The sequence below is a fragment of the Lathyrus oleraceus genome, chromosome 3 (assembly GCF_024323335.1).
Source record: "Lathyrus oleraceus cultivar Zhongwan6 chromosome 3, CAAS_Psat_ZW6_1.0, whole genome shotgun sequence".
In the NCBI taxonomy this organism is placed as follows: domain Eukaryota; kingdom Viridiplantae; phylum Streptophyta; class Magnoliopsida; order Fabales; family Fabaceae; genus Lathyrus; species Lathyrus oleraceus.
The window spans coordinates 426,494,905-426,502,016 of NC_066581.1; positions in this window are offsets into that span (position 1 = coordinate 426,494,905).

A 7,112-nucleotide genomic window follows, 5' to 3' on the forward strand; every position below is an offset into this window, starting at 1 on the left:
ATGACCCCTTGACTAAAGCCTTACCCGAATGTTTGAGCCCCCTTGTTGGTGTGTTTATTTCATATTATATGTTTTTGTGTGTGGTGATTGTTCCCCTAGGTTTGCTAGACTTTGCATAGTCTCTCGTTTGCATGTCAATTAAGGTAGCACGGTTCCTTCGTCTAGGACTTCCTTTCTTGCGTGAGCATTCCTAAAACACAAACAAACTTGATCTTCTTTTAAGGACACGTTAACTCCTTCTACTACAGGTGAGTTAGTCTCCAAAGGTCGAGCATCCGGTAGATTGCGTAGTGACGTTGTTCACCTAAAAAACACAAAACAAACAGAAATAGTTTAGCCGAACTACGACAACTCTGATTCTCATGTTCAGATGAGATACGTAGGCACGAGATGCGATGTCTTGTCGAGTTTGACTGACAACTAACATTTAATCCTTTTCTCTCGCCCTCGTTGCGATTGAGACCTTCCTTTTCTCTCGCCCTCGTTGCGATCGAGACCTTCCTTTTCTCTTGCCCTAGTTGCAATCGAGACCCTTCTTCTTTTCATGTGCGTTTGTCTGGAGTCGGATGTAAGTCCAGCTATTGGCTTTCTATTTCCTTGTTCGTGTGTTTGTGTTTGTTTGGAGTCTGATGTAAGTCCAGCGATTGGCATTCGGTTTCCCGTTTGTTTGTGGTTTGTTTGGAGTCTGATGTAAGTCCAGCGATTGGCATTCGATTTCCCGTTTGTTTGTTGTTTGTTCGGAGTCTGATGTAAGTCCATCTATTGGCATTCGGTTTCCTGTTTGCGTTTGCTTGTCTGGAGTTGGACGTAAGACCATTGATTGGCATTCCGTTTCCAGTTGTGTGTTTGCTTTGACGTCTCAGCGTCTCCTTTCAGTGTTTTGTTTTGGCGTGTGTTAGCCGAGCTACGAGTGCTCCGATTCTTACTCTGGTTAGAGAAGATACGTATGCATAGGATGCGATGTCCTAGCAAGCACGCTTCCTGTTTCCCCGAACTACGTCGACTCTGATGTTTGTGTCTGACAAACTACGTAGGCCCAGGATGCGACATCCTGCCGAGTCCCCTTCCTCCATCTTCTTTCACCTGTTTTATTATTCCAGTGTGTGCATTATCTTTGAGCAGTTTATCAACAACCTTTTTCTATTTTTTTGAGCGTGAATCTCGTCGAGTACGATGGACGTGAGGGGTGCTAATACCTTCCCCTTGCGTAACCGACTCCCGTACCTTGCAATCTCTGGTCGTAAGACCATTCCTTTCCCCTTTTTCAGGTTTACTTCGAGCGTTTCCTTTCCCTCCTTTGGGATAAATAACGCACGGTGGCGGCTCTGTGTCTTTTCCCGCCGGTTGTTTTTCGTGTATGCGACAGCTGACGACTCTGCTGGGGACGAAGTGAAGTTGACCTCTTGCTTGTCCATCTTCCCTAAGCGAGTCAATCCTAGCGCTCTCTACGATAGTTTTGGTTGCTTTTACTGCTTTATTTATTGCATTTATAACTATCGTTGTGTTGGATTCTGTACAGGTTGGTTCTTCTGATTTGGGGTGGGTGTTCTGAGTGGGGCTAAAACCCAGGCCCAAGTATACACCTAGGATTAGCGTGGTCTCATGTTTCTTCACATGTTGTACGACATGATACGGAGATGTGACATACCACAGCCGGACGAGGTTCAGTTGAGAGAATCCTTCCGTTTGGAGTATTCCACTCAGGTCGGGTTATCTCTTTTGATCTGTTGACTTCGGTGACCGTTCTTTCCCGGATCTTTGGTTTAGATGATCTTATGAGAGCTACTACGGCACACCCGAAAGGGCAAACCCGTTGAGTATCTTGCCCGATTGTCGAGACCATTATTCGCCTTAGGATGACCTTATTAGACTTCACCTGTGAGGGGAGGGTTTGATTCCTGCAAGTACAGGTTCCGTCAGTGATTCTGTGATGGTGACTTTGGTTCAGTCGGATTTATGGATATTTATTTCTGAGACGCCGGAGGTCTGTCCGTGGTATTTATCAGCGGGTTCCGTTTATTTCGGATCCCCGGGTTGAATCCAAGGGTACTTGTTCAGGGGATCTTGTTGTCTTCCATTCAGTGGATTTCCTGTGATGAGGGTGATATAACCTCCAGTTCCGTTTATTTCGGAACCTCATGAGTTGGATTTACAGTGACTTGGTCCTTCAGATGACTGTGACCGATTCAGAGACTTGAAGGGTGTTCAGATGACTTGGAGGATGGCACTGCGACTTGCATTCATGCATCTGCATCATTCCCATTTTGCATTCATCCACATTTAACTCATGTCTATCCATACTCAGGGAACATCCTCGATTGAGATTCCGGTTGAGAGACATCCAGATGTCAGAATGTTATTGTTGAATTATTATCTGTCTCGATGAAGCCAGAATCGAAGGACAAAACCTTCCTCATACGGATAGACATGGCATTCATGTGTGAGTCATATTAACCTGTTTTCTATTTTGTAGGTGTCAGTATCTAACCCGTTTGATTGACTCGGGAATCACTGCTCGCGCACACCGAATCATTCCTCCGCACAGAAACCCTGCCAGACACAACAAATCTAGTATGATGAATCCACCCAACGCTGACATTCTCGAGCTGAAAGAGAAGATGAGTGAGCTGATCAACATCATGCAAGGGTTCGCCTTGGGGCAGAAAGCAATCTCCGAGAGGTTGGAGAGGATTGCAAACTGGCTGAGAATGGGGGAAATCCAGGGAATTGCTCCGTCGTCTGGAGTGAAGAAGCCCTCTGGCAATAGTCAACACAAGAAGGAGGTTGAGTCAAGTGAGGTGTATGCCCGAAGGGAACACGGTAGGGATCGTTACCACCCGTATGCTGCTATAGTGACTATTCCTGCTGGTAATCCATCTGTACAACAGCAACAGCAGTTACCTCAACAGAGAGCACAGAAAGCCGGGTGCCAAGTGAAAAAAGGGAAGACGGATCGTCAGTTTGATGTGCCACCCGTGACTTATACCCTTCTGTTTAAGAGGTTGAAAGATCTTGGGTTAGTTCAGCCGAGGACGTTGGCTCCGGTATGTCGGAAGCCTGCAAATTACGATGAGAACGTCAGGTGCGAGTTCCATTCTGGGGCACCCGGACATCACATTGAAGGTTGTAGAGCTTTTAAGCATGTCGTTCAAGATTTGGTGGATTCTAAAGCCATCCATTTTGCACCGACACCGAATGTTGATGCTGACCCCGTGCCAATGCATGGTCCTATGGGGATGAACATGATGTCAAAGGACAAGAGAAAAATGGAGGAGTCGAACGTGGATCAGTTAAGAACTCCAATGTCTGTGGTCCAGAGACATCTGATGAAGAGTGGAGTTTTCCCTGGTTGTGATAATTGTTGTGCGGCTGTCGCTACAAATGGGTGTGCAATGATGAGGGAAACGATTCAGGGAATGATGGAGGTGGAAATGAACGGTGAACCATGTGAAACACCATGTCAGGAAGTTGAAACCGTCAAGGTGGAGAACGCCATTGTCGTTGAGAAAGAGAAAAAGCCGTCCATTTCTTCTTACAAACAGGCCATGGAAGTGGTGAAGAGCGGAGAAGCCCAGGGCTGGGGAAGAATGGTAGACATTACGGTGAAAGCAGATAGGTTCGGGGTTGGTTATCAGGAAGGCCAAGACTCGTCTGAGCAAAACAGAGGACGTCGTCAACCGTTCATGTTCACTAGTGCCGGATTGCTAGATCCAGATCACGCCTGTGCGAAGGGTGAAGAGATCGACAGTGACTGCGAGCTCGATCGTTGGATAAAGTCGTGCGTACCAGAGAACTGGGAGGCCTTAAAGATCATCACTGTCACTCTACGTAAAGAGTAGTATTTCTGTTTTTTCAATTCTGTTTGTATGAAAGCCATACGTTTTTCCCGAAACGTAATGGTCCATTGTAAGGGCCACCTCATGTGTTTCATTTTGCATCATTAATAAATGGATTTTTTGTAGTAAAAGTGGTGTTCCCTGTTTTTCATTTATTTTTGCAGTTTTAAAAAATAAAAATGGCAATGTTTATTTTCATTTTTTCTTCCTTTTGATTGGCTTCGTTCTGACTTTCGTATTCTCCGGATCTCATTGACAACAATCCTGTTACACCTCATATGACTTCGACAATCCGATTTATCATGTCGAAGAAGAAGGCGAAGAAGATTGTGAACTGTCGGAAGATTTAGCCAGGTTGTTGAAACAAGAGGAGTAGGTGATTCAACCGCACGAGGAGCGAGTTGAGGTTGTTAGTCTGGGCACCGAGGAGGTCATAAAGGAAGTGAAAAAGGTTGGGGCCACCTTGGAGGCGAGTGTCAAGAGCGGAAGTGATGCCATTCGGTCTCAAGAACGCCGGTGCCACGTATCAAAGGGCTATGGTGACTTTGTTTCATGATATGATTCATCATGAAATCGAATGCTATGTTGATGACATGATAGCAAAGTCCCAAACGGAAGAGGGGCATTTGGCAGATCTGGCCAAGTTGTGTGGCCGACTGAGACAATTCAGACTGAGGTTGAATCCGAATAAGTGCACTTATGGAGTGCGGTCCGGTAAACTGCTGAGGCTTATTGTGAGCGGAAAAGAGGAATCGAGGTTGATCCTGCTAAAAAAAATGTAATACAAGAAATGCCTGAACCGAGAACAGAAGAAGAGGTTCGTGGTTTCTTAGGTAGATTGAACTACATTTCACGGTTCACATCTCATCTAACAGCCACGTGTGAACCCATTCAAGCTGTTAAAAAAAAAGAAGAGATCAAACAGTCAGGTGAAATAATGATTGCCAAGTGGCATACGGAAAAATAAAAGAATTTGCAGGAACCTCTGATTTTGATGCCTCCTTAATTCTGTACTTGACAGCCCTCGAGGGATCTATGGGGTGCGTACTGGGGCAGCATGACGAGTCTGGTCGAAAAGAGCATGCAATTTACCTTAGCAAAAAGTTTACCGACTGTGAAACAATATATTCACTGCTCGAGAAAACTTGTTGTACTTTGGCATAGGCTGCTCGCCGACTGAGACAATATATGTTGGTTCATACCACTTTGTGGATTTCCAAGATGGATCCGATCAGGTATGTATATGAAAAGCCAACATGAGAAGCCAGCATTGACCGGACGGGTTGCGAGAGGGCAAATGATTTTGATTGAATACGATGTTCAATATACCTCTCAGAAAGCAATAAAGGGGAGTGTACTGTCTGATTACCTCGCCCAGCAGCCCATTGATGATTATCAATCGAGGAAGTTTGAGTTCCCTGATGAGGACATCGAGGTTCTCAAATCGAAAGATTGTGAGGAATCGATCCCGGAGGAAGGGCCTGACCCTGAATCCGAACGGATTCTGATGTTTGATGGGGTCATTAACGTGAATGGAAGCGGGGTTGGTGTTGCTTTGATTACGCCAAAGGGGATCCCACGGTCCTTTTGCTGCCTGACTAACATTTGAATGCACCAACAATGTGGCAAGTACGAAGCTTGTATCCTGGGTATCGAACCTCGGTGCGTACATCTACTGGGGCAACGCCTTTCTCGCTGGTGTATGGGATGGAAGCTGTGTTACCAGTCGAGGTCCAGATTCCGTTGTTCAGAGTCCTGATGGACGTAAAATTGAAAGAGACTGAGTGGGTAAGGACTCGGTACGAAGAGTTTAGCCTAATTGAGAAAAAGAGGCTGGCAACCGTTTGTCATGGGCAGTTGTATCCACCGAATGAAGCGGGCTTTTAACCGAAAGGAGCGACCTCGTGGGTATCATGTGGGAGACGTGGTGTTGAAAAGGATCCTTCCTCCTCATAACGATCGTAGTGGCAAGTGGACACCCAATTTTGAATGCCCATTCGTGGTCAAGAAGGTCTTCTCTGGCAGAGCCTTGTTGTTGACGACCATGGATGGTGAGGATTCTCCATCCCCTGTGAATGCAGATGCAGTTAAAAAAATACTTCGTATAAGAGACCCGCTGGACGAAAAGAATAAAATAGTCCAGGCAAAAAAGGGCATCCCGGCGAACCGAAAAAAAATGAGAAAAGGTTCGGGCAAAAATTAGGGAGAAAAAGAAAACTGTACACCCGACAAGTCGAAAACCCCCACAAGGGCGGCTTGGGCAAAAAAGGGTATCCCGGTGGACTGAAAACCCGAAAGGGCGGTCCAAGCAAAAGAGGGAATGAAACGAACAACTACGTCCAGCATGATCGTTTGTACTTTGGTTAAGACACCTGGATAATCACCGGCAGAGATCGGTCGGGAGCGTCTTGTTCAGAAGGCAGAAAGTGCGGAGAGTCTTGAGGACATATGGGGTATAACTGAGTTGGAACTCGATGAGATCACGGTTTCACATTGCCATTAGGATAGATTTTTCCTTTTGTGCGCAATTACCTCTTTTCAGGGATTGCTTCCTGTGTATTGCTCGATTTTGAGCCGCCTTTTTCAATCAATAAATGCATATTCAGTCAAATAATTTGGTTTTTGTTTTCATTACCGCTTTGATTGCAAAAACATCCGTTTATTTCGATAAGAAACTTTGCATTTTGAGACATAGAGGTCCCTTCCGATGCATGTTCACAAGGTTGAAAACGTGATATCTTATTCAGAAGTCTGAGTGACCTAAGTGTTGAAATTTTGGCACGCCTGGGGCACGTTTTATCTAACGATCTCTTTTGCAGGTGCTGTTGGTTATTTTAACTCACTTGCAGGTTGTGATGTGAAGCCTTTCGACAAAAGATCCCCGTGGAGTCCAATCAGGGACAAGGGATAGAAGAACGGTGAAAAGACGGCCAAAGAATCGCGACGATCCTAGAAGGTAATCAAGAAGACTCTTCAAAGTCTGAGGATTAAAGAGTTGGCCCGGATCTGAGGAGATCGATTGTCTCGAAGTAGAGAAAAGCCGAGGATACAAGGTGATGAATCAGAAGAGATCGGATGAGTCTGGGAGCTCTCAAAAGTGGAAAGTTGACACTGTGGTTGGATGGTGAATGCCAGTGTTCGACGAATCGACGGGCGTTCCGTGTCAAATAGGTCGTATTTCCCCAGCAGGTTCGAGGTCGTTATCTCCCCAGCGGATCCGAGATCAGTGTTTCCTCAGAAGCCAGGCCTGAAGTTTGCTACAATCCCCAACAAGGT